Source organism: Cuculus canorus, chromosome 11 (genome assembly GCF_017976375.1).
Source record: "Cuculus canorus isolate bCucCan1 chromosome 11, bCucCan1.pri, whole genome shotgun sequence".
NCBI classification, from domain to species: Eukaryota; Metazoa; Chordata; class Aves; order Cuculiformes; family Cuculidae; genus Cuculus; species Cuculus canorus.
This window is the reverse complement of record NC_071411.1, coordinates 14,715,001-14,741,548: the sequence shown is the minus strand read 5'-3', so window position 1 is coordinate 14,741,548 and position 26,548 is coordinate 14,715,001. Positions and strand designations below refer to the sequence as shown.

The 26,548-nt window shown below is 42.1% G+C and overlaps 1 long non-coding RNA gene across 1 annotated transcript in view; it reads right to left on the bottom strand.

Annotated features, from left to right (window-relative positions):
* Positions 1–3,696: 3,696 nt before the first annotated feature.
* The window catches only part of LOC128853320 (uncharacterized), a 48,665-nt gene continuing 25,813 nt past the window's right edge, over positions 3,697–26,548 (bottom strand). Inside the window, exons 3-4 of the long non-coding RNA XR_008451778.1 lie at positions 20,522–20,609; positions 3,697–4,151 (exon numbers count right to left, since the gene is read on the bottom strand). This is a non-coding gene — a long non-coding RNA (uncharacterized LOC128853320). The remainder of the gene's footprint in view (positions 4,152–20,521; positions 20,610–26,548) is intronic.

The window sequence follows — 26,548 nt, the reverse complement described above, 5'->3', positions numbered from 1 at the left end:
CTTACTGCTGAGCTAAAAGAACAGGTTGAAAGCATAAAGAGAAAAAAATCGAACGGCATGATTATTTCTCTGTTGTCTAAGAAGGCTGTGATATTTGTTTTCTTTAAAAAAAATCAAACTTTTTATGATTATGCTTGAAAAGAAAAGTAGGCTAAAGTTACATTTTTCAAAGAGGAAATCCAGGGTATTTTTTTTTCCTATAGCAATAGAGTTCAACTGAAAGCAACAATTGTTTTCAATTTTTCTTACAGGAAATATCATACCAATTCATTGGGAAAATACAAATGAGGTCATTTTTTTCGAGACTCAAAGATTCCCTTGAGAAATCTCAGTAATTTCCTAACACCACCATCGTTTATCCTTGGCCTTCCTTAAACATATTTTTCAAGAATTCTTAGCATGGCCCCTACCACTGAAACTCTTTGTGTTAGAATAAGACATTGGTTAGAAATACTAGTGCATATAAATAGATTTTATTTTGAAATCTTACTTACCAAAACTTATATATTAGTATATCATAAATAGTGAGCTACTGAACGCTTAATATTTTTAAATTAAATGTTTATTTGTAAAAAGAGTTAACGCTATTTAGAGAAAAAAGTTGATGGCTAATTTCATCCCACTTAATGTGTTGTAATTATATGATTACCTATAGAAACTTCAGAGTATGGGTTCTGAAAGATCAAAGTTAGTGAAAAGTCAGCATGTAATTAGTTTCTTGCTTTGGAGCATTAGGTAGAATTACTGCAAAAAGGCAAAACTATCATTTTATAGAGACCCTTAGGAGATTTATAATGATGGTAGACAAATATATGCATACAATATCAGTTGGTGTGCTAAAATTTAATTTTAGTGAGGAAATGTGGTTGAAGGTGATCACAATACATGGGGATGTTCTTATTTTAATATTGGTGGATGTTATTATTACAGAATCATATCAAAAGATATGTCACCAGGGAGAAAATATCATTTATAAATCACTAATGAGTAGCAAACAGTGTTTAGCTTCGAGGTATAAGACATCTTTTCACAATGTGCATTTATGATCAAACACAAAAGATCAAGTAGGGGGGAAGTGAACAGTAGATCTATATTTTATCTTTTCGTTCTCAGCAACAATTTTTGATGGTTAAATGGGGTTATACAATGGACGCGTTGAATCACACCCTCTCTATAGAGGCAAATAGAGCCCTTTTTATATATAACAAAGAGCTCAAGTCTTGGCCCCCAAGTATTGTTGTCTTTTAGAAAAAGTCTTAATAAATAACACCTGAGTTTTAAGATAGTTTGTACTCCAGTATTTCAAGGTAGGAGGAAGTGCTGCCGTCAAAACATGGGGTCAGTGGAGGGTTGAGGTTTTCAGGTGCTGGATTTTGTCGTTCCTCAAAGCATAAGCTGTCAGACCAAAGTGCTCTGCAGTCAAAAGTGTTGATTAAAAGCTGCCAAAACTGTTAATGTGTAAATGTAATTCTCTTACCATGCACTAACTTCCTCCATAAGTCCCTTATAACCCTTTATGCCACAGAGGCAAAATATTACAGTGTCCATGTATGCACACGCAGACTTCCAGAGGAATTTTACCAGAATTTCAGTGGGTTTGTGGTGGAGCCTGTAAAGTGAGAGAGGATATTTTCAAGGTAGAACACTTACAATTGCATAAAATATACCAGCACTTCTTTTCCTACCCAGAGCATTACACAAACGTGATTTTTGCATGGAATTGAAACACATAAGAAGTAGCTGGTGGATAACTCTTTAAGACGGGATGGAATAAGTAAGGAGAGAGCTGAAGCAAATACGTGTAGGCGAGGGATTTTCATGAGAGACAGCACAAGGATTAGAGTCAAGAAAGAAAAAGTCAGTAGAGAGGTTGAGGTAGGAGTCAGGAGAAATATGCATGGAAAGGAAAGAAGAATTTGAGAGCAGATATAGGATGTAAGAAATACCATAGTACCTTCAAAGAATGGAGAAAAAGAAGGTCATGGCCAGTAGTGGCAACGTTTCAAGGTGGCTTTTTATCTTCCAATGTAATGTTACTCATTATATTATCCAGGAAAAAAAAAAAAAAAAAGGAAAGAGAACATATTTTGACTGCAAAAGCATAATACTGGTGAACTAGAGGAAAGAGCTGAGCCATTACCCTATATTATTGCAGATCCAAATGTCTAAGAGAAGATAGACTTGCGTAAATAGCTCACACTTTCATTTTAGTGCCTATAACTGTGAACAACTATTTCACTGTTACATTTGTCCAATACATATGTAAGATATGACATAAGAATCATTGTAAAGCATACAGGATACAGAAAGTTTATTTGTGGGCAAAGCAGGGATTTTTATTTTTTTATTTCATGTGTATTAATTTCAACTAAACGCCTTGCTCTTTATTCCTCCTCCTTTATTAATGTCTCTTTTCATGCTGGAATAAATTACCACTTGCTGCTGTCACATAACAAAATAAGTAAATGTATATCAAGGATTCCAGTATTAAGTTCCCATTTACAGTAGACCAGAAAGTGAAACATCTTGTGTTTGCTTTGTCTTGCAAAACCAGATAGAAATTCTGCATCTGCCCCTTTGGTTTTGTTTTTATGGCCCTAAATTGGATTTGGAAAATATTCTTCATGTACCATTTTCACAGTCACCTACACCTATTGCTAATGTCTGCGGGACAAACCAGTACACAGAGGATACTCAGCTAGCGGCATCCAGCCTCAGCGTGAAACAAAAGGATGCACGCACGCCCACGCACACAGATCAGGCTGAAGCACAATGAGGTTGCTATCACAGCGAGCGAGATTCTTAAACTAAGATTAACCTTGAAGCTCAAATGAGATAAAAACAAATAGAAATTTCTCCACAGGAATAAGAGCCTTATTATAAAGGAAAGTATTTCATAACTCGCATAACTTTAATTAAGAAAAAAGGCTGGCAGGATATATTCTATCTCAGCAGCCATATGTTTAAATGTGTGTTCAGTGAGGTGCACAGAAGGTGTGCGCGTCTCATTATTAACTAAGTAGATCTGTGCGTACAGCTTCCTAGAAGTGCTGACAATATCACTCATGCGTTTACATGATGCTCATCCTTTTGCCCATTATGTAGCATCATGTTTGCACCATATTGAGTGAGTTGAGCTGAGCTGTGCTGGTATAAATTGGAGCAGCTCTTGTCCTGTACCAAATCCAAGTGGCTGAAACAGGGTTTTTGGAAGGGAGAAAAAATGAGAAAGGGGTAAATGAGTGGATGGAGTGGAAGTTAGGAACTCTTTAGGACAGTGAGTCATCTGGGTGACCTTCTCCTAGTAAATGAAGCCAACAGGAGAGTTTATAATAATGTAGTGCTTCTAGTCAAAATCAGGCCACCTTTCCAAGGGTCACTATGGTTTTGCGAGAGGCTGGGCCTATCAGAGGTTCCAGGTGCCCTTCGGAGACGTGTGTTTTGTATTTGTTGTTTGGATGCTGCAGATAAGTCAAATGTTGGGAACTGCATCTACAAGAGATGTTTTAGGGGACACTGTTGGTGAGAAGTTGATCGTGTTTTGCTGTTGAGGAAGTCTGCCAAGGTTTCTTCTGTAGTATCATCAGCCACTGATTGAACAAAGAGTAACAAAGCAGTAAGAAATCTGTGACTATTACTGAAATTACCCTGCATGCCAGGATCTTTTTGTGTATTCATTGAGGTCATAGTCCTTGATTTCTGAAGCAATGATGAGAAAACATCCAATTTGGAGTGGAGATATCTGTATGAGAATCTTAGCATACAGTGGCATAGAAAAGGGAAACTGTCCTAAGGCTGACCCAAACAATAAATCAGATCTTGGAAAAGGGGAAACGGAAATGACCATGAACAACTGGTTTCTTCCATGTTCTTTGGATAGATAGGCTGATCTTCAGTAAATTCATATAGATGCAAACTGCAGACAGGCAGTCAGCGTGGCATTGGGACACAATGCCATGAGGTCAGTGAGCCTCAGCACGTCTTCAGATGCATCTCAGGCTGCTCATGGAAGTGGCTGATGAAATTTCTCACTGTTAGAAATCAATGCAGATGTAGGCTTATTCTTCCCTCTATATAATCCGACGTTGCCCCAGCAAATTGTATGATCCAAGTAGGGCTCATAATGGAGGTTTCTTTGTTGATCCAGAGACCTTGCAAATAGAAAGGTGAATAATTATATGTACTCTGTCAATTATCTGACTTTGATCAGCTGATAGTCTACATATGAATTCATAATGAATCCAGAATGAAGCTTTGGTCTCAGCCTGAATAAGTAGAGAAGCACTATAGCCTGGACTTTGCTAAAAATTTCTGAATCAGTTAAAAAAATGAAGAAGAAAAGGGTGCTGCGTGAGTAATGTCCACTGGAAACCATGACTATTTCGTAAGTGGGATGAATGACCTAGGGCATGCTATAAGCCTCCTGGAAAGAATTGGAAGGCATTTTATGGAATTGAGGGGAGGCAGGCTGGCACAAACCTGTTCCACATGTTGTTCTCTCCAGCACTGATACTCTCAGCAAAATTGTTTGCTAACAAACTGTTTCAGTTGTGAGGCAGTTGCAAGAGAACTTGAAGAAAGACATCTCTGGCATCTCAAATCCATCCTCAGAGATAGAGATGTCCATTGCTCCCAACAGCACAGTGGCTGAAATCTCTGGTTCTGATGTGGTTGTAACTTCTGATTGCTTAAGCATCAGGCCAGAAAGGGTGCATCAGTACTGCTTCTTTAAAAAGCAGACCTTTCACAACCTTCTTAAAGGACCTTGGAATGCCTTCAGAGATTAAAATTCCCATAGCTACGCTTATTACCACCCCATCAGAGGGCTCTTGGATGGAATTTTTAGGAAAAAAGATAGATAATTATTGCTGACCAGTACTTACAGCTGCCTCATAGTATTAGACAGCATTGAGAGATGGTGGAGGTCATTCTATAGGAACCATGGAGGTGTGCAGAACAAAGTCACTGGCGCTATAGGCATTGTAGGGAAATAGTTGTGGACAAAGAGCCGCTGCGCTCTGGCTTGAAGGCTTAGAAATGATCCCAAATTCCTCATTACCACTTGTGTGGCAGAAGCCTCAGTGGCATCAGAGGTCTGGTTTCTGCCCTTCTGCTGAGAGTGAGTAAAAAGTAACAAAAAAAAATTTCTAATACACATGAAAAAATGGTAGCTGAATGAACACAGTGAACAGGGGGTATGAAACCTTGCAAAGGCAGCCACTACATGGGGATGCTGCATCTCCTCAGTGGCTGGAGCTGGATGACTGCTCCCATTTTTCCTGGAAAGCTTCATGAGGATCTTTCCCACTTAAGTATCCTTTCACCAGGTCCTTGTCTGAGGGATTAAGAAGGAAAAAGTGTTTGGAATCTAACAAGGCATCTAATATTTTCATATGTTCCTACCATAACAGAAAGTTCCCTAACCATGACAGCTACGTAAAGCTGTATCTTCTGTCACTTAGAAGTGATTGTGGGATCTGGCATTCAAAGTCTGTCACCAGTTTAGAGAAGTCTGTCTCAATCAGTGTCACTGCTGGTCGCAGCTGTCTCTGTAGGTCATTGTCAATCCAGCTGTCTTTGTTTTCAAATGCTGGTTTGGTTTGGGTTTTTTTTTTCTAGGGCAACTACCACATCAGTGTCAGAGTTGGATGCTGCATCTTACTCAGACATAAGAGAGAATCACAAGGCCTATCATCAGTGGCTTAGGTTATTTCCTTAGATGAAAGCACCCCTTTCTAAACTATTTCTGCAGGCTCCTGCAATGCACAACAGAAGACCCTTCTTTGCCAAGTTACCCCAACTGTGAGTCTGAGCAGAGCAGCTGATGGCATATAAAAAACTCATTTGTTCTGTATTCTCACCTGGCAAGCTGTAAAATCTGCCGGCTAATGCACAAATTTCACCTAGTTTTGCTCTCTATTGCAGAAGCTGCAGCACTAGAGACGAGGCTTTTGAAAAGTGGTAGGAAGATGGAGAATGAGGTTATCTAAAGCAGACATTTAAAAGGGGCTGAGCATCCTGTTAAAGCTCTTTTACACTTCTTCATTGTTTGCATTCCTTGCCTTTGCAGTGAAGCATTGAGTGTCCCTGAGCAGTGACCATAGCCTTTGACGTCTGCTGGATGGAGCATGTCTTCAAAGCAAGAGAAGACCAGCTTATTAGTTAAGCTGTACTGCTCCCTTTTTGTTGGAATAACTGCACAGAGCTCTAGATAAGTCAGTACAAGGTGGTGTGCTCTAGCTGGCAACTTAAATTTGATATTGCGAGCCTTGCTCTGCCCGTACACGGAGCCTTTCCATTCACTTTAGCTGCAGAAATGAGAGAGGACCTTTCCAGGAGGTTGTCTTCAGCTGAGAAACAAGCTTGGGAGGTGAAGGATTACAGGGGCATCGCATGCTTGCATTTCTTCTGTTGAGTTCAGTCATCCCGGTGCTGTCATATAGTGGTGGTAAGGGTAAGCACCAGCAAAGCTCACACAAACCGTGGGTCATAAAATAACTGTTCTTATCGAAAGAAAATGGGGAACGCTCTCTGCCTACAACTAGGAAATAAGCATGCTCAGTGTCATTTGCAAATGAGATGTTTCTGATCTCTAGGTCATGCCACATAGGTGACATGTCTCAGACCCATTTTATTCTTGTATCTCACACTGTTACTACTACTTATTGCCCCTTTGGACAGAGGAACCAGTTCAGACAAAATAAAAATTGACCTTTGCCTGTTGCTCCAACCCAGCCCAAAGCAGGGGTTTCCTGCATTGTGAAAGGCTGTCTCGGCTTTATTTCCATGCTCCCCAGTGCTTCCTGGTCCATCAGGGATGGGAACACCAGTGCAGCACTGTGAGAAAGCTGGTTTTGACCTGAACCTGACCAGAAACAGGAAGTAATAGAAATCTCACAAAAAAGTCTTTTCTCCTGAGATCTTCAGTCAGGAGGTCAGTTTCTGAACTCTCTCTGGTGTAACCACTGATTTTGTTTACATCAGTGTAATGGAGCACAGCCTTAATTATGGAGGTTCCCCTACAGCTTTGCTTGAGTGTGTGTCCAAACCAAATCTACAGAGCTTTTGAGCTTCTCCCATCCTTAATTATTTGTGGGTTTTGGATATATACCAAGAAATTAGTTCATATCCATCCACAATTTTCTCTTTGTTTGATTGGCTTGAGGGCTGGAATTAAGAAAGAGAATTACCTAGAATAATGCCATCTCTATTCCGCATAAAGAGAATCCAACCAGAAGCAACAACGCAATGTTTTTTAAACTGTACGATATGATAATGCATAATGACACACTGCACAAACCGACACATGGTTTCCACGAATACCAGTGAGGTTTCTCTTCAAGGAAAAAGTAATGAAATGGAGCAGACCTCAATCCAACCACAGCAGTACCAACCTGAGCATCCACCAGGGACATAATCAGAAATCACATACTCACTGCTGAGGAGCTATAATTAAACTAGATTTAATTTTAATGGAAATTCTTCCCAGAAAAAAAATACATCGGTATTCCCCACCCCCACCGCCTCTAATGTTGTTCCACTGTTCCACGCTTTATGGAAATACTTACAGGATTCATGTGTTTTGCAACCCCAAATGTTTTCAAAACAAATAGAACATCTTAAAAATGAAATTAATAAATCTTTTACATTCATACTCAAAAGTCACTCATGCTGAGGTTGTGTGGGTTCATCAGCATCAGATACTTCCTGCCTGCTGGTGCCTCCACCCAACACATGTTTTAAATAATAATCAAGTTCAGCTTTTGCAATTATATTTTTGTCTTAATGCTGTTATATGGTAATGGTTCTTTTATCCTACTTTTATCTCTCAACTTTATGTCAGACAGTACAACTCCTATCTAGGGATGTGAAAACCTGATAACTTTAAGAGGATTAATACTGACAAAAAGTGTTTTATTAGTTTGAATTTGATTTATTAGTACCCTGCCGTTTGATTAGGACTAGGAAGCAGTCAGAATATTGTTTGCCCAAGCAGAGTGAAAATAACACCAAGCAGAGAGTTAAATATATATATGTGTCCGTTTATTGGGCCGGTGCTCTCACAAACACACCAGCTCTTCCTGTCTGTTACTCAACCCCTCTATTTACAAAGGGCACAGGGCTCTTGGAAACGTAAAACAGAAACCCAGGACAGAATCTCCAGTGCAAACACAGGCAGCTCAACTCTGCTGAGCACCATGTTATTCATCCTTCACAGAGGGATGACCCAGACCACTGAGCCCCTTTCCGCAGCATGTTCATTTAACTCCAGAGGCATTTGGAGAACACAAGCTAGTCCTGTCCCCAGCATGGGGCTGCCCCGGGATAATCCTGCTCCTTTGGAGATGTTTCCTCAAATCTCTCTTTCACACATTCCTCCACGACCGCACCTGGGCCCACTCTCATCGGTCATAAACCCTGTCCTTGCATACCTGAGAAAGAAAAGGCACAAGCTAAGCCACATTTTTCCCACTGCTCAGCACACCTTCCTACTGGTATGGCACTGGGCAATGCTTCCCAGGGGGAGGGTGGACAAATGCACCTGGCAGCGACACCCTGTAAAGCGTGTTCATGTAGAAGTGATGAAGTGTTGCACAGAAATATCCGGTCACCCTCTTCTTGAGATAAATTAGCTCAAGCTGAATTAAGTGCTGTTGTGTGTTGTAGCCAAGCTAGCCAGGATGAAATTAGGCTTGTTGTTGTGTCACTGTTCTGCAGCCCTGTGATGGTCCTTTCTCTCTTCTAGATGCTCATAGGATGCCATCAGAAAGGGCTTTGATGGATAGAGAGGGTTAAGCGTATTCCTGGTGACTCTCTGACAAGGAGGCTGGTATCTGTAGGAGTAAGAATTGTGGTTGAATATATTCCTACATGTGATAGGTGAATGGAAAACCCATTTTTCAGTTTTTGGCAGAAAGAAATCGGAATGCAACTGGGCAAGCTACAGACCCACACACACTCTGCCAACTTTTGTAATAATAGGAAGCTAGTTACAGTAAACAGTGGTAAATAACACACTCATGAAATCCAACAGGGAATAAATGATTTGTGCTTATACAGGAAAACAAAAAAGGAGACATTGCTTTATTTTTTAATACTATTGTGCTCCACCCACACTGTCTCCAGTATATCCCATAACAGTGTTGGCTCTTGAGAAAAATGCATATAATGATTAGACTCAGTCTTCTTGCACAGAAGCATGACTAGATAATAAAACAAAGATGCTGGCTTACCAAAAATTTCACATTCAACTCTTTATGACATACTCCATCACTACTCACTTTCTCCATTTTTACATGTAGAAGGAGTTCAGCAACTGGATTTATTCCTCATTTGTGCTGATGAGAATGAAAACAGAATGAGCACAATGCTATTTCTATCTGTGCCTGAGATATATAGTGCATTACTTACAAAATATTTATCTGTGTTTCCTCCCACCCACTACTTTGTTACATTCATCACTGCCTGGGAGGAGAGGTAGAAAACACAGCAGATATATGAAGATAGGAAGGGATATTTACTTGAGGGAGATTTGCTGTGAATTATGCAAAAGACTTTTGAAAAGAATACTTTCCAACATTTTTATGGAAGTAAACAAAAAGTTGAGTTATACTAATTGATTATTCCAATGCCCATAAAGGATCTGTTGCTTTTTCTACTCTGAACTGTTTCTATAATTAGAAAGTTTTTACTTAGGCTTTCTTGCTAAAATGTAAGCCTGCGACTTCTTCTCATATCCCCCATGGACAGGGAGAATAGTTTATTTACTGCCTCTCTGAAACAGCTTTCTACATATTTGACATCTCTTCTTTCTATCCTCAACAGCCCCAGTTCTCTCTCTCTTTCCTCTACTGTGGTTTCTCTGGTGCTGGTCTCCACTGCATTCTTTCCAATTAGTCCTCACTCACTTGAGCACCACATTGAAGACCAGATGATGACACTCAAGCTGAGCTCCTTGCTGAGCATGACTGCTGTTTTTCATGGCAGGGTGGCTTGTCTCACATCTGCTGTGTACCTCCTCCGTATAAAACAGGACAAATCAGAGTAAGAAAACAGAATCTAAGTGTCATGAATGCAGTCCTGCTCCAGGCAGGACTAGTGGCTGGATGCATGATAGGACTGTTTCTGGGGACATGGAGCTGGTTTGAACAGCAGTGGAACCAGCAGGTCATCCTTTCCTTGTGGCTGGAGCTTTGCCTGAGAACAAACGTGGCAGTCTTGAAGTAAGTCAAAGGCAATGCAAGAAGAAGCAGCTTCTTCTGCTTCTCCTTCTACCTCAGCCTAACTGTTACAGCAGGGATCTGGTCTGAAAACATATCTTTCTCGTGAGATTCAGACCACAAAACTGACTGCGTGCTACATTCCCCATTCTTATTTTTTCCTTGAGTCACTATATGAATCCAGTTTATCACATCCAGTCCTGTGCTAAACATGATTAGTGTTTGAGCAATCTATGAAGTCAGAAGCTTCCCATGGGGAGTTTTTCTTTGTTTCATCTGGAATCCAACAACCCATACAAGTGTACACAGCATGGTCCCTCAAAAGGTCCTCCCTCATCACCTCTGGGAAATTTTGCTACTTCATAGTTGAGGTCACCACAGAAACCTGTGGTGTCTCAGAGGAGGGCAGGTGGTGTTGCTGGGCACCATCCTCCCAGTTTTTCTGAGTTTCTCTTTAGGCCAGAGACAGGAAATACTGTTGAGGTACCTCCTCCCAGTCATCTCCTGGTCTCTTCCCAACAAACAAAGGAAGAAGCCTAGAAGATGGAAGATGATACTGTTCTGATGAGTGAGGGCACTACCATTGCTGCTCTAGAGGGCACATCGTCATTTACCGGAAGATGAGGTGGAACATTGGCTGGAGTTAAGGGAAAAAATCTTTGGTTCTGGGATTTCATCCAGATCATGTTGATGGTGGATCAAAAGGAGCAGTCAGGACTCTCTGTGCCTAATAGTCTACTTGGAGCAAGAGCAGTGCAAGAGACGCAAAGGTGGCTGAGCACTGCCAGGAAGGACCACGGCTCCTCTCTTATCTGACTGTGAGTCCCATCCCATCACAGAAATGTTTCCCAGCACTGCAGTGTTCTCCGGGCATACTCCCTTCCCTCAGCTCATACCAGGACCATTTACTGACCCCACAGGTAACTGATCTCCCATTGTATGAGGCACAGAAGACAGAATAATAAATAAATAAATAATAAATAAATCAGAAATAATCTTTTCTCACATAAAAATCCATGTTCCTGGGGAAAAGTACACAAAGCTAAGGCCAGGAATAATCTGTTCGATTCCAGCAAAAGCTCTGGTTCCCCTCTTCTTTTGTGTAAGTCACAGACTCCCTTTTCTCCTCCCATAACAATCTGATGCATAATAAAAACAGGGCTTCCTCTGAAAATCTTTTGTTTTCCAAAAATATGAAGAGTTCCAGGGAGAGCCTCCAAGATCAATTTGCTATCTGATTCCAAACAGAGCTAAACAATATCTCTGGTTCTCTCCACTGCCAAATATTTGTGGTGACATGCAGGATCTGCCCCTAATGTCAGCAGGAATATCAACAAAACATTTCCAGCATGTTTTCACAAATTTGCCATCAGTTCCCAGGCCATTTGGTGAAACTCTACAGATATCGTGGGTTCACTTGGTTAAAACCATTGACACAGTTTTAAAGAAAATAGTGTCTAATGACTTCCCATCACCTTTCTTGTCTTTTTACAGACTCTTAAAATACTGTAGGATTCCTTCAAAATGTTCAAATAATCGCTGACACTTTGATTATAAACAAAGAAAACTTTAATTTGTCTCTTAAGCCAAATTCAGGAAAATCAGCTCCCCCTGCTCAGTTGGAGAGGGAAAGACAAACAAATGTAATGAAGCCAGGCAGATGAAAAAAAAAAATAAATGCACTGATTAATGGAGAAAAACAACACACATTGTCTTTTTTTTTCAAGCCTACTTTTCCTTCGACCAACAGCCTAAACACAAGACAAAAGTGAAAGCCTAACCACTCCTCTGCTCCTTCCCTCTCCATGGCAGGGATGGTGGAGCTGCACTTGGACCTTTTCCCTTGGATGTAGGTTGCCCTCCAGCCCAGCTGTTAGCACGGCCTCGAGCTGGTGTGCTTACCAAGAAAACAGCAGCTGCTTCTGTTACATTCTGGAAATGTAACAGAATCTGCCTGTGGCCTGGACAGGCGCACACTCTCCTGGGTGGAAAACTGGTTGGATGGCCGGGCCCAGAGAGTGGTGGTAAATGGAGTTAACTCCAGCTGGAGGCCAGTCACAAGTGGGGTTCCTCAGGGCTCAGTGCTGGGTCCAGCCCTGTTCAATGTCTTTATCAATGCCCTGGATGAAGGCATCGAGTGCACCCTCAGCAAGTTTGCGGATGACACTAAGCTGGGAGGAAGTGTCGATCTGCTGGAGGGTAGGGAGGCTCTGCAAAGGGATCTGAACAGGCTGGGCTGCTGGGCTGAGGCCAATGGCATGAGGTTCAATAAGGCCAAATGCTGGATCCTGCACTTGGGGCACAACAACCCTATGCAGCGCTACAGACTGGGGGAAGAATGGCTGGAGAGCTGCACGGAGGAGAAGGACCTGGGGGTAATGGTTGACAGCCAACTGAACATGAGCCAGCAGTGTGCCCAGGTGGCCAAGAAGGCCAATGGCATCTTGGCTTGTATCAGAAACGGTGTGACCTGCAGTTCCAGGGAGGTTATTCTCCCTCTGTACTCGGCACTGGTGAGACCTCACCTTGAGTACTGTGTTCAGTTCTGGACCCCTCACCACAAGAAGGATGTTGAGGCTATGGAGCGTGTCCAGAGGAGAGCAATGAAGCTGGTGAAGGGGCTGGAGAACAAGCCTTACGAGGAGCGGCTGAGAGAGCTGGGGTTGTTTAGCCTGGAGAAGAGGAGGCTGAGGGGAGACCTTATTACTCTCTACAACTACCTGAAAGGAGATTGTGGAGAGGAGGGAGCTGGGCTCTTCTCCCAAGTGACAGGGGACAGGACAAGGGGGAACGGCCTCAAGCTCCACCAGGGGAGGTTCAGGCTGGATATCAGAAAAAAATTCTTCACAGAAAAAGTCATCGGGCACTGGCAGAGGCTGCCCAGGAAGGTGGTCGAGTCACCTTCCCTGGATGTGTTTAAGGAACGAGTTGATGAAGTGCTTAGGGACGTGGTTTAAGGGTGTGTTAGGAATGGTTGGACTTGATGATCCAGTGGGTCCTTTCCAACCCGGTGATTCTATGATTCTATGATTCCAGGTGATGGTCAGCCCACCCGGTGCCCATTGCACCCTCACAGAGATACGGATAATGCCCAGTATGGTGGAAACCACACTTGGCATCTCTGCTCCTTCCTAAACATGGAGTGATGGGAGCTGAGATTGTTGGGAAATGTGGTGCTAAAGTAAACGAGCTGCTGCCAAGCCAGGAGAGGTTGAGCAGGGGTGCCCGACACCATCCCACCCACCCTCCCCAGCACTAAGTCTGGTCCCAGTCTTTGTCATTTGCCCACAATGAGCTCAGCAGCTTCACTAGAGGTGCCCTCTGGAAATGGGGTTGTGGGTTCTGAAGTGTTCTCAGAGTGGGGTTTTACCATTAAATTGTCCATGTCTTTAAAGCGGGAAAGATTCTCCCTGTTTGTAAATAGTTCTTAATGTTTTTGCTGCTACAAGTGCTCCAGAAATAGCCTCTTATGGACTTGAGCCTAAGAGACTTCAGTTTAAGGGACAACACATGCAGCCAGTTTACAGATCTCCTAATGATTTCAAATATCACTTATATCACTCTAGAAGACATCAAGTTTATAAGAGATAATGTAAACCTCTTCTTTGCTGTAGTTCCTCTTGAGATACAGCTAAATGCTGCAGACACATTACTGTGACTGAATGCATATAATAGGTATTTGTGCATGCAAATGGCCGGTTATATGTGAGCAAGTAATTACCTGATTTGCATGCCCAGACATGGTAATTCAAATGTAAATTAGCTGTGCAGTTGCAGATATACTTTGCATGTACAGTTGCCTGTTTACAAAAATATGTATATTTTGTCCAGCCAAAAGGCTATTTTACCCTCCACAAAATGAGCCGTGAGTGGCACATTTTTGCGTCTCCCCAGGTGTGAATGTCATCTGTATGAACAGATATGTGAGAACCGCTCTGCCCAAACTGGAGCCCAACAGTTTTTACAGAAAGCAGCAACAAAGGGTTTCTATCTAACGCCCACCAAAATCAGCTCGAGTCTTTCTGATTACTTCAGTGGGCTTCGAATCAGGCCCAGATGGAGCAAAGATATTTCTTGAATTATTTTTAATGGAGGAAATGTTGCACACAAATATGTGAATAGATTAGCAGAGAGATGTGCAAGTCTCTATAAACTGGTGGTAATTATACAGCTCCATGTTCATTGCTTTAAAATTCCCTTTTCAAAACTTGTGAAATTATTTTGATGATGTAGAAATCAATAAAATATTCACTGAGAGGAACATTTTGCTTCTGCATTTGCAAACTTCAAAACCAAAGTAACACACAGACCATGATTATATTTTCCAAAGTTAGTAATGATGTGTTTTTCTGCAACGCTGTTGGTATATGCAAATAATTACTTTTTTTTCTTTTTGATACAATTTCATTATTTGCATTGCTACTACTGGTTCACCAATAAAGGCGAACATCACATTAGGATTCATGACAGTTTTCACATTGTATTATCAATATGTGGAAATAATTGTCTGCTCCGGGATTAAATTACATTATTGTGTATCTTTTTCATGCCTAATAAATAATGATGGATGGCTTTTATTTTCATCACCACCTGCAACCATTTAGTCACCCCTTGATTGTTGAAGATAAAATAATAAAAGGCAAGTGTTATGTTGCAAGCAAAAGAATGCAGTCAAAACAGTTGCACGCTGTGTGTTTTTGTCTACCTTTTTGGAGTCCTCAAAGAGTAATAGATGGTGTTTGGGGAAGGCTGGCAACCTGCAAACTGGCAAACAGTTCTCATAAATTGGGCAAGGGGCAAAAATGTGGGAAACTTTTTTTTTTTCTCATAAAACAATAATTATTTCTTAGTGCCTTATTCATAATCTGAAAATTAGGTTTTTGTTCTGCTGTGCAAATCAGTTACATGCAATTAGAATGCAAAGCAGAGGCACATTCTTAGTGTTTAGCCCTTTTAAATAGAAATGAAAACAGCCTGCAAATTGTACCAAAGTTTAAAATGCATGCAAGGTAATTTTGAAATTCAAAGAAATGAAACTGTGCCTAATAAAAAGCCCACCCTAGCTCATTCCATTTTTTTTTTTTTTAAATTGCCGGTTGTGGGGCTTAATAATAAAAATAGATGTTGCATATTTTGGAAAACTGTAATGGTGAAGTTCTTTGCCAGTCTTAATGTATTTATACACAGGCCCACGAATACACATGTGCACACACAGAGACACAGTTTATGTCACTTTTCACATGATCATCTTTTCTACCAGGTCAAGTGTAAGCTTGGAATTGTTATAACTCCTACCTGCACATTCTGATCCAGAAACTCTTTAAGCTGAAAACAAATGGAGTTGACATTTTTAGTTAAAGCTTACATTAGCTATTGTCACAAGTCTTTAATCAAACTCACCCTCTTCGGATATCTCGTATTGTTCACTCAGGCCTCTCTGTATGCAGTGCCATAGGAGCCTTTTAAAAATAGCACGGCAATATTTAGAATGGAAAGTTATTGCTGGATAATTTCATTAACTGTGAGTATATCAAACTGAGCTCAAGACAAAGTTGCTTCTCTTTCTTTTTTTAACAAAATACTCGGTTCTGAGTCAAAGGTTTATTCTCTGTGTGCAGTTTCACATGCTTGGCTCTATTATCTTTAAATCACAAGATGACAATCTTCTCAGGCATACCAGAGAGTCAACCAAAATCCAACAGTAACAGATAATCCTATCAAATGTCAAGTTACTGAGGAGAAGCGGTTTGAAAAATAGGCCAACAGTCCATTACTTGATTTACCTTGAGAGGATGTTAAAATTTCTGTAGTCTGTCCTCAACAGGGTATACTTTCTCTGTACTGCTAAATTGCTTAAAAGCATGTTTCAGGCGTTTAGAACTATTTCTGTTGTATGTGCTTAAAAATATACTTCGGATTTTCTCATATAAGCAGAAAGTTCTGTTTAAAATAATAAATACTTTTCCTTCAGGGATGAAAAACCACCAGTGGTTGATGCAGCCCTTGTCCCTCAAACATGCAAACACCAACAAAACAAAACACCAACAAAATCGTGCCTTTTGTAACCCAAATTTATGGCAGAAATGATAAATGAATTTCACAAATAGCTGAAGAGTGGAATTTCTTGAGGCATCCTCTCTCTTGACCTATGGAAATGCCTTGACTATAGAAAATTACCCTCAGAAATCATAAGCACAGACCCAAAGGGCATCGCTGAGTGCTGATGTGCTTGAACCGCTCCTGTGGCACCATGCCATTCACCTTGAACACACCAGTCCTTACTGGCAGCACAATTCAACACATTAAAACTCATCTACAGAGAGATGCTGTGCAAAAAATCCCTCAGAAATAATGGCCGTACTGAATAGAAGCAGCTATCCTGGAAAATCTCCCTTTCTACATTGCTGATACATTGGAAGTTCAAACAAAGCATACTCCAGAGACGTTTTTCTTTTCCAATTTGCTCAGATGTAGCACTGCCAACACCTTCTACAGAAAGCAAAGGAAGGGGAAAAATCGGGGGCAGAAATAACACCTTCCATGAGAACATTCCCATTAGTTACGGCAGTTATAATGCAGGAGAGGTTTTTCCTCTGATGTGTTTGCAGTCCTTACGCAAGCGCTCAGTATAAAGCAGCTACATTTTTCCTGCCTGGCACTTTTGGTTAAAAAGCACATGTGAGTGTGTACACATAGACACACAGGGCTGACTCTACAGCTGAGGTGTCTCCTTCCCATACACAGTCAGATGCTCTCTGGGACAGGATGAAATCCTGCACCCCCAGAGCTGGAGCTGCAGGACTGACATGTGCCGAGCTGCAGGCAGCTGCACGACTGCAGCTTGCAGAACTTTACTGCCCTCTCCAAAAAAATAGTTCAATTGAAAATGAAAATTAAAGTTCCAAGTTCTCAAAGTTCTGCCTGCAGCCGGAGGCAATCAGTATCTTTCTCATCTGTGTGCTCCATCCATGCCTTCATCGATAGAGAGGTGATTTTCAGACTCAGCTCATTAACACCGAGCTGTGGATGGAGCTGTAAACACTCCAGCCCGCTGTCCTTTTGAGCCTCTTACCAGCTATTCTTTTCTGTTTAGCTGACCTGCCGTGGCATTTAAGATGAAAAATATTTGTTTTAAATTCACAGCAGTTGCTCAAGTCTCTGAAGAGGGCTGACGCTGGTTTTGACATCCGAAAACACTGCGGTGCAGAAAGGGAAGCAAACTTTTCTGGCTGGAGTTCTGCAGAGAGGGTGGGACATGTGGCAGCTAGGAGGGACGCCACGAGACATAGGCAACGCCATTTTTGGCTTCAAATCAGGCTTCCAGCATGTCAAACATACACACACATGACACAAACGGGCATCAAGATAAGAAAATGACAAGGAGCAGAAGGAAAATGGATTTAGCCAGCAGATGTCCTGGTGAGGAGAGAAGGCACTCCTGTTTGTCCCATCTACACGCAGTAGATATAAAATTGTACCACACAGGCTGATTTGGGATTGCCTGATACCTCAATGGATGGTTTGGATCACAGTGTTGCTGACAAAAGAAGGCAGAGTGGGAGAAATGGACCCTTTCTAGCTTATGTCTTGGCCCAGTCTGATTTTTGCACCGCTGCAAAAAGATGCCGTTGATAGCTGAAGGCACTGTGGTACAGCTGCTGCCCTGACCACTCCCACGGGCATTTCTTTCTGTCTCACAGATCATGAGGATATTTTGACCCGGGTGCCAGTGGTGCCAGGCCAAGCCTTTTCAGGCTAGTGCTTCAGCCCTTGTAAGACCCAAGTAGTCAGAGTTAGACAGCTCCCACCCACAACGAGTCAAATTAATTCCTAGAGTTACATTATTTGAGTAAATAGAATTACTAGGCTGGACACGAACTCATGTCTCTGCTCTCATCAGGGTTGTCAGTTCCTTCATTTCAAGGCTGGCAAAGTCACCCATATTGAAGGTGGGGGACAGTTATAGAAAGCGATGGTTCAAGAACTGCTCTACACATGTTTTTGAAGGCTTTACCGTGGACCTGGTATATATAACTCAGTATGAGACTCTCATGTTTTACAGGCGTAATGTATGAGGGTGATGAGGTGCAGCAAGAGACAGAGTTAGGGAACATCTTCTTAACATCACAAAAAGATCTGCACTTCTGGTTTCAAGAGAGGATGTGCTCCTTGACCCAAAGGAAGCTTATGAGCATCCTTGGACCCAAGGAACAAGCCACCAATTTTTTTACTATTTTACATGGTGCACAAGAGGGAACTCTGCCCTGGGCAGGTAGGACTTGAAGTTTTAACTCTGTCTTTTTTATCTTCTTGACTTTGACCTGATTAAAATCAAACTGAGGTGGCAGAGTCAAGGGACATTAACCTTCACCTTGCAGATATTGAACAGATACCTGGCCCTGGCAATGCCTTCATACACAGCTGAGAGTACCAGACCCATCAAGCCAGCAAACAGCAGTAAGAGCCACACAGTCTTGGTGTTACTGTGAAACATATGTCTCCAAAAGGGTAAGAATATGGCTCCAGGGATCCTGTGATTTGGAGTGAACTGAATCTGCATGTTTTAATGAAAATGGCTATCATCCACATTTTGTTTTCTTTATAAACATTTTCAGAGTATCAGTAGCCAATCTAAATGTCTCAGCAGATGAGTACATACTGTACTTCAGCTCTTTCTTTCTGGAGTCCTGGAGAAAACATGTTGTCTGGAGCCAGCTGATGTGTTCTCCATAGGTCTCGAGGGTAAACTCTTTCAAATTAAGCATGATCTTCCTGTCCCTTCCAAACTTGTTTTGTACTATTTTTTCTACATCTTCAGAAGTTCATCAAACTGTTTCTGCTCCACACCATGCTCAGAGGCACCTCCTTTCCCAGCCAGCTTAGGAGGGTGCCTGACCACCAGGCACAGCACAACTGTCCGGGTGTTTAATAATGTCTTGGGATGGATTGTGCCTGGATCCAGGAAAGAGATTTGTGAATAAGCTCTTCTTAGTAGGGCTACAGCCCATTTTGCTTTTCATTGTGATATTTTCCTCTTTTAGATGAGGATCATCTCGTCCAGAGAGAGGTGAGTGCATGTGTTGATGTAGCAGGAGCTCATCACATGTGGCTGCAGGCTGTGTGGGCAACAGGCTCAGCTGTGAGAGTCCATGCAATTCCTATGACAGTCTCGTTATTGGAAGGTGAGCATAATGAACCTGCTGTCAGATGATCTCTTGTCTCTTTCAAGCTAAGGTAAAGGATCCAAGAAAGCTCTTTCTTGCTCATTCTTTGGACAGAGACATTTCTATTCAATGCCACAGTTCTCCCTCACCACAAAGACTACAAAGGTATTTTTATCTTAATTAGAAACTTTTGATGACCTACTTTCTTGCGAGCCCTTGTTCAGCCAGCTCAGAATCTCAGTCATCATTCAGGCACCCTCAAAACCAGACCAGCTGGCTTCAAAGTAATCTTGGCACCGCGCTACCCAAGGGCTTCCACACTCCGGACAGAGTGGGAGCATCAGCCTTCAGAGACCAGTTTGAGAAGGTCCTTGGCTGACTCGAAGAGACCACAACAGAGCCCTGCACCTCCCCCAGAGGCTTTGTCATCCTGCCACACAGAAGGAAAGGCTCACTCTGCTCCATCAGCATATGTCAGCCAAGGCCTCACCATTTGTTTCTTGAGGCTAATGCAGCAAGAGCAGCCCTATTCATTTTGACAGAGCAGTTAAGTAAGTGGCACAGATTTCACATGTCAGCCTTCGCCTGCCTAATCTTAGAGTTATCCCATAGCAAGTGACTGGCGAGAAGGTTCAGCACTGTGCAGTGGCAGTAGTTAGGACGGTTGAAAGCATGTGCTGCTAAACTTAGTGTTTTGCCTGTCTGTTTTACACTGCCCGGATCCATACTCTAAGAACTTCGCATGCATGCATAACTGTGGAGAACAGCTAGAACAAGCTTTCCAAAGTGTGGTCTTCTGCAAAACCTTTAATATATTCATGTACGTGGATTTTCGTATCTGTCAGTGGTAATTATTTTTTTTTAAGCCAAAGGAAGACATCTCTTCCTTATAACACTTCCTTAGCCTTGCTTTTTGGAATAGTTGAAAAGAAAGTTGCCAGCAGAGCTTCCTTAACATTTAAGCCTGCAAAAGTGTCAAAACTTTAGTAGCCTGATAAATGCCTTTTATTTAGCTGACTACTGCCATTGTGGTATTTTGCAGGGCCCTGGGGGCACAGGTTAACTTTCATGGACTTGAGGAGCCTCACCTGGTGTCTCCACCCACTCCCATGGGCCCATGCTCTTACCCTTACTTACAGGTGAAGTGAAGCACAGCTTCTTACTGGGTCATCCAGGGTACCCAGAGCAAGGTGCTACTCAGTCGCTCCTTAGCAGTATATTTAACCTGTTTGTGATACAGATAAGGTGTTAATGGTACAGGAATGCTACTGGATCTAGAGACCTGAGGCAGAAAGGGTTAGAAGAAATGAGTCACGGCCACTCCCTTACACCAGTGGTGTGGGGGCAACTGATTCTGGCTTCCAGATAAAGCTAAACCAACCATTTGGGAAGTGTTGATTGATGTGTTGTTTATAGCAAATGGGCTTGGGTAAATAAAGCAACTGCAAGGATTTACCGTAAAAACAAAACGCCAGGCTGCATGATAGAGTAGTGAAAAGGCATTCATGTTGCTAGTGTCTCAAAATTCCTGCAGTGGACAATGATCTACTAGTGAAGAGTAATTCTCATTGTGCTACCTTTCATAAAAGAACAGGCATGAAAGAGGGAATGCTTCATGCATACATAGCTGATGTGAAAGTAAAGTGTGACTATGATGCAAGTACAGCCTTCACATTCTAGGATGGACATGATATTGCTTGTACCAGCTGAAGTCACTGCTATAGCGTGTTGTCTTCAATAGGGTTACCGGAGAGAGAATCTGAGCAACTTTTCACCCTACTTTCCACCACAAATTGCAGAGCATGCTCACACCACCGTGAGAAGACATGTTCTGCTACCTCTATGGTGTTCTTAATATCAATCCACCCATCTAAAATTTTCCATCGGTCGGTGCTGAACTCCCTGAGTATTCCTGTAACTCCTGGGGGACTCTGTTAGAGACACCCTTTCTCTTTGCTGTTACTGGCACACTGGCAAGAGTATGTGGAGAAGGTACCACTGTCATTGCCCATCTCCTGCTGCCTGTTGTTAGAGAGCAGTCACAGTAAATCCACAAACTACAGCCCTAAGCAGTTATGGCAACATACAAGTCTTACAAGGAGCGGCTGAGAGAGCTGGGGTTGTTTAGCCTGGAGAAGAGGAGGCTGAGGGGAGACCTTATTACTCTCTACAACTACCTGAAAGGAGGTTGTGGAGAGGAGGGAGCTGGCCTCTTCTCCCAAGTGACAGGGGACAGGACAAGGGGGAATGGCCTCAAGCTGCACCAGGGGAGGTTCAGGTTGGATATCAGAAAAAAATTCTTCACAGTAAGAGTCATTGGGTACTGGAACAGCTGCCCAGGGAGGTGTTTAAGGAACGGGTGGATGAAGTGCTTAGGGACATGGTTTAGGGAGTGTTGGGAATGGTTGGACTTGATGATCCAGTGGGTCCTTTCCAACCTTGTGATTCTGTGATTCTGTGATTAGAAATTTTTAGAGGAATGTGTGTTTTATGTTGTTGTATGACATGAAGTCCCTGCATCACACAGTCACTCTGAACCACCTTGGGAAGAGATACTTTCAAATTTGTTTACAAGGTGTTCTCTCCTTTTTCACCCTCATTCAGGTTTTTCCCTTTCACAAGCACAGGAAAAAGAGGCTTTTGTAAAACTGCTGAGAAACCTGTCTGCCTCTGGTGCTGTTAACATCTCAGGGTAATAGAATTAGAGTTGAGGCAAAAGATTATGCAAAGTATGTTTATCGTGCCTAGTGTTATGGATGGAAAGCCTTAGGAATGTTTGCATCTATATACCAGGAATATTTTTTTTCTTTATTAAATTTGAGGATTTGTGGGCATAACCATTATTCTTTTGTGTGAAGTTACATTTCCATCAATGCTTCACATCTGACTTATTGGTAGACACAGGCAAATATTCTGATTCCACTAAAAGGGGGCAAAAACTGCATCCAGGATTTCTCCACAGGTTTCACTGTGCACATTTCTGGTTTTCCTCCTTGTTAATGCACTTAAGCAGGACTGTCAAGAAAGCTCTTACTGATGTCATATGGTATCAACCTGAAAAGTTCAGAGACCTCTCAAAAGTTTGTTCTTGAGATCAGGGCTTCCATTTGTACTACTCTGCTCAAGTCAGTAACAGTAGTTATTCTTAGTAAAAGAACTCTTATTTTGGCAGATGCAAAAGCTTTCTCAGCCTTCAGGCTTTCCTATTGCAAAGTCCAATTGCATTAGATGAATTAGGAAAGCTAACAGAAAATGAGTATCACATTTTAAATAAGTACACAGAACAAAATAAATTGTTTCTGTGCATGAGTTAGAAGTTAAGGAGCACATCTCAGGCAAAGCGAAGTCACAATCAAAGCCAAAGCAGAACCTCCGTAACTTTTTAGTAAAGGAATTAATAGAAACCTTGTGCTTTTGTTAGTTTTTCCTTTTCTGAAATGTTTGGGAGTTTTGTTGTGTTAATATTCTTTCCATGATGGTGTCTATGTGAGAATTAAAGATAAAATAAGACAGATGTACTGACCATGGTTACCAAGGGAGCAGTTTCCTTAGCAATGGCAAAGCTGTTGTCAAAGCAGTCAATGTTCCTTCTCTCTCTCACATGACTTGTTTTTGCTACTTTGCATAGCTTGGTTACACAAACAGCTAATCATAAGCACCTCTACCAAATTTCTGGGAGCCGGCAAATGGGGCCTAGGTGTATCATTAGTGAGAGAATCCCAACCTGGTTTCAGTTCAGTGTCTACCTGAACTTTTCCTTTTGTTTCATCATTTTTCATGAAACATTCACTGTCTAAAGAACACGAAACTCTTCCAAATGGAAACATAACCACATACTGCACACCCAGATAAAAAGGATATGGAAGTGGGTGAGTACTATAAAATTGCCACCTGTCCAAAGCCCTTTCCTCTTAAGGACAAAGATGGCAGCTAAAATAATCCTTATAAATAGGTCTTGTAAATACCTATGTGAAATGGTTGTTATCTGACAATGGAAGTCTGATCCCACCATCCTCATTGAGGCTGAAGAGTGGATTAGGCTGCACTATAACGCTTCCTGCTCTCTATGGGTGCTTCTGGTGGTGGCGATAAATGTGTAAGGTCCCCTGGCTGTACCTGGAATTGCCCAGCTGAGGCCATTTCCCTGCAGGCAGCACACATCTGGGGGCTGCCTCCACCCTCGCCATGTGCTGGGAGCTCAGCACCCTCTCCATACCTTCATTCCCAATGCCCATTCAGGCTCCCAGTCACAGCAAGGAGGAGAGATGGGCTCATACTGCTGGGTGGAAGGCATCAGCTCTAAGACGATTGTAGATCCCATAAAATGCTTGGAAAACCCTGTTACTTGTAACTCCAGTCACTGTGACCCCCAAAGCAAAAGTTATTCATCCTGAGCAGGATAATACCAAGAAGAAAAAGGCAGCGATGAAACTCTTTCCTGTTCTGTATTTAAGTGCTTAGCTATAATCAAACTATGACTACAGTGTTGTGTCAACAGCCCAGTAACACAGGGATAGACCTGTACTGTAGTGGTGGTTGTGAGAGGTACAGCTGTTTGTTCTATCAAGGTTAAGAAACTATTTTTCCCCTGCCTTTATTTCCAATCAAGGGCAAAGCTGTTTCATGTTACATATAGCTAAATTCCTATTTGTGGATACTTTGAGGGAACTTCTAGTTGCAGACTAGCAAAGCAGACTTAAAATTACATGCTTATATATTTGAAAAGTAATATTAACATAACACAGTACTATCCACTGGAGCATCACATATAGAGAAAATATTGACTGGACCACTTTTGAATCCCTTCTGGGTTGCAAAATGCCACCTCGATGTCACTGCTATGATCTGTAATTTTGAGTGTTGTTATTAACAACATTTACTATAAAATGGTTTCTAGATTTTCCTGATAATCCAGCTACTCTCTCAGAATTTTTCAATCTGTGGCTAAAATTCATACATGGTTATATCCCAACACATCCTTTCTTACTGCCTGCAACAAGTATGGATCTTTCTGTTCAGGTTGACCGGAATATAATTGGACGCTGATAAAAAGAAGGAAAAATGAAGTGTATGTGCAGATAGAGAGGCTGATTGCCACCACTCCTCCTGCTCTGCGCGGCTCAACGCTATGGGGCAAGTTACTGACTGCATCTTTGCTCCTCCTAGAAGCATTTATTTCATGACTATAGTATTCATGATGCACTACCTGAGGTGAAGTTAGGAGTATTCTTGAGCTTTGTTTACAAATACTTCTAGCAGAAATCTGACACCTTAGACAGCAAGGCACAAAACAAGCTGGAAGTGCAATATTAGGTAAAATCGTTGCTGGCCTCTGATGTGTGACTTTCATGCCCTTGCTTACAGCACTCAGGTAGGGAGAGGGAGGGTTAGGAGCACAGTGCCACCTCTCAATGCTATAAGCAAAACCTGTCTCTCATCTGTCTTATTAGGAAAGCTGCAGGGAAAGGAGGAAAAAGGCATGTTTCTTAGTAATTTCCTCTATTGCAGACTGAGGCAGTTTCGGAGAATCTCATGGTGGTATAATTCCATAAATCTTGCACAATCCTTGTGAAAACCAGTATTTTTGTGTCAAAAAAAATAATGTGGGAACAGAGAGCAGGGAAAGGTAGAAGCCACATAAGATCAAATAATACTCAACTAATGAGACACTACTTCCCTTAGAGGAAATAGTGTGTGTGTGTGAGTGAAGGGATCGGGAAGGTCTTATTTCTGCTATGCACAAGCTTGGTTTTTTTTTTTTTTTTAAAAGAATAACAATCTTGGGAATGGAGGAAGGAAATCTATAGGAGGGAAGGTGGAGCAGTGGCATCTATCTGATGGAAGAGGTGGGCAGTAGGGCAGGACTCTGAGATTGCTTTCTGTAAAGACAAAAGTTTGCAGTTTTAATTGTAGGAGGAACACACCCTGAGGTCAACCACAGGACTGAATCACATCAAAACTCAGGGCATGTGCAGCTGTCTTTCCCTCCTCTCTTTTACCTCAAAAAAACCAAAGATAAGCTGATGAAAAGGTAGAGGCACTGAGTCACCTGGGATCACAGTGTTGCCAGGACAGCTGACCAGTCCCCGTCTCCCAGCTGCAGCCCTGCCAGTCTCTAATTCAGCAACCCCTTAACCACCCAGCAGTGGCCCCCAATTACCAAAGTGGCAGCTGTGAGGCTCGCTTGCCTCTGATTGAGCTGGTTTTTTACCATTACAGCCCCAAATGCCTGCTGTGCGTTTGATGTAACTTTTCAATTAACATTCTCCAAGGATTTGTAGCCTTCTGTGTGTGTTACGGCACCAAAGCCATTCCCACACCCATCACCCCTGCGCTGCACTGCTGAAACTCTTCCTACGTCCCGCACAAAGACATCAAGTGCAGATTTAATGGCACCCACCTAAATCCGTCCAGTCAGAGGCATCTAAACATGTATGTAAAGGCTGTGCGGAAGAGAGGCCTAAAGGTAAAAGCAAAGTATTATTGAATATGACTAGTGCCACTCACGCAGACAGCTACAGGATTACAGCCCGGCAAATGAAGGTTGATACGATAACCGTACCAGGCAGGAGCAGAAGCAAAGCTGTCCTTCTCGATATCAGGGTACCACAAACACTCCAGGAGCAGAGTAAGTTTTGCTGACAGGTTACATAAGAATAAACAAAACTAAAGCAGTAAGAATCAAAAAGAAAAAACCAGGCCATTTGCACCATGCTGAGATAGTTTTTAGATCTGACATTCCACCTGAGTACAACTCATGTTCAATTGCCTGAAGTCTTGCTAGGAAATCTTTGCGTCGTACTGTTCTGTGGTGTTTGCTCCTTTGCTTACATCTCTATTTGAAGCTCATGAGAGAAAGTTATTTTTCTTTCCTGTTGTTGTTTGGGATTTTGTGGGCCCATGTATATGAAATATTTGTCAATATTTTTTAATAGCATTTAAAAATTTGGTGATTTGCCAAGTGTGAGTGAAAGAGGAAGAAGGGTGGAGACTTGGTTCAGAGGGAGGGGTTTTTTTGTATACGCAATCCAGAGTTGAGTGCTCACAGAAAAGGTTTGAGAGGAAAGCATTTGGCTTTAGCCCTGTTGAGTTTGATGCTGATGTGCCATCAGGGGTGAGAGCTGAGACTGCCAGCATATTGCAAGACCAGAATTCAGCAGAAAG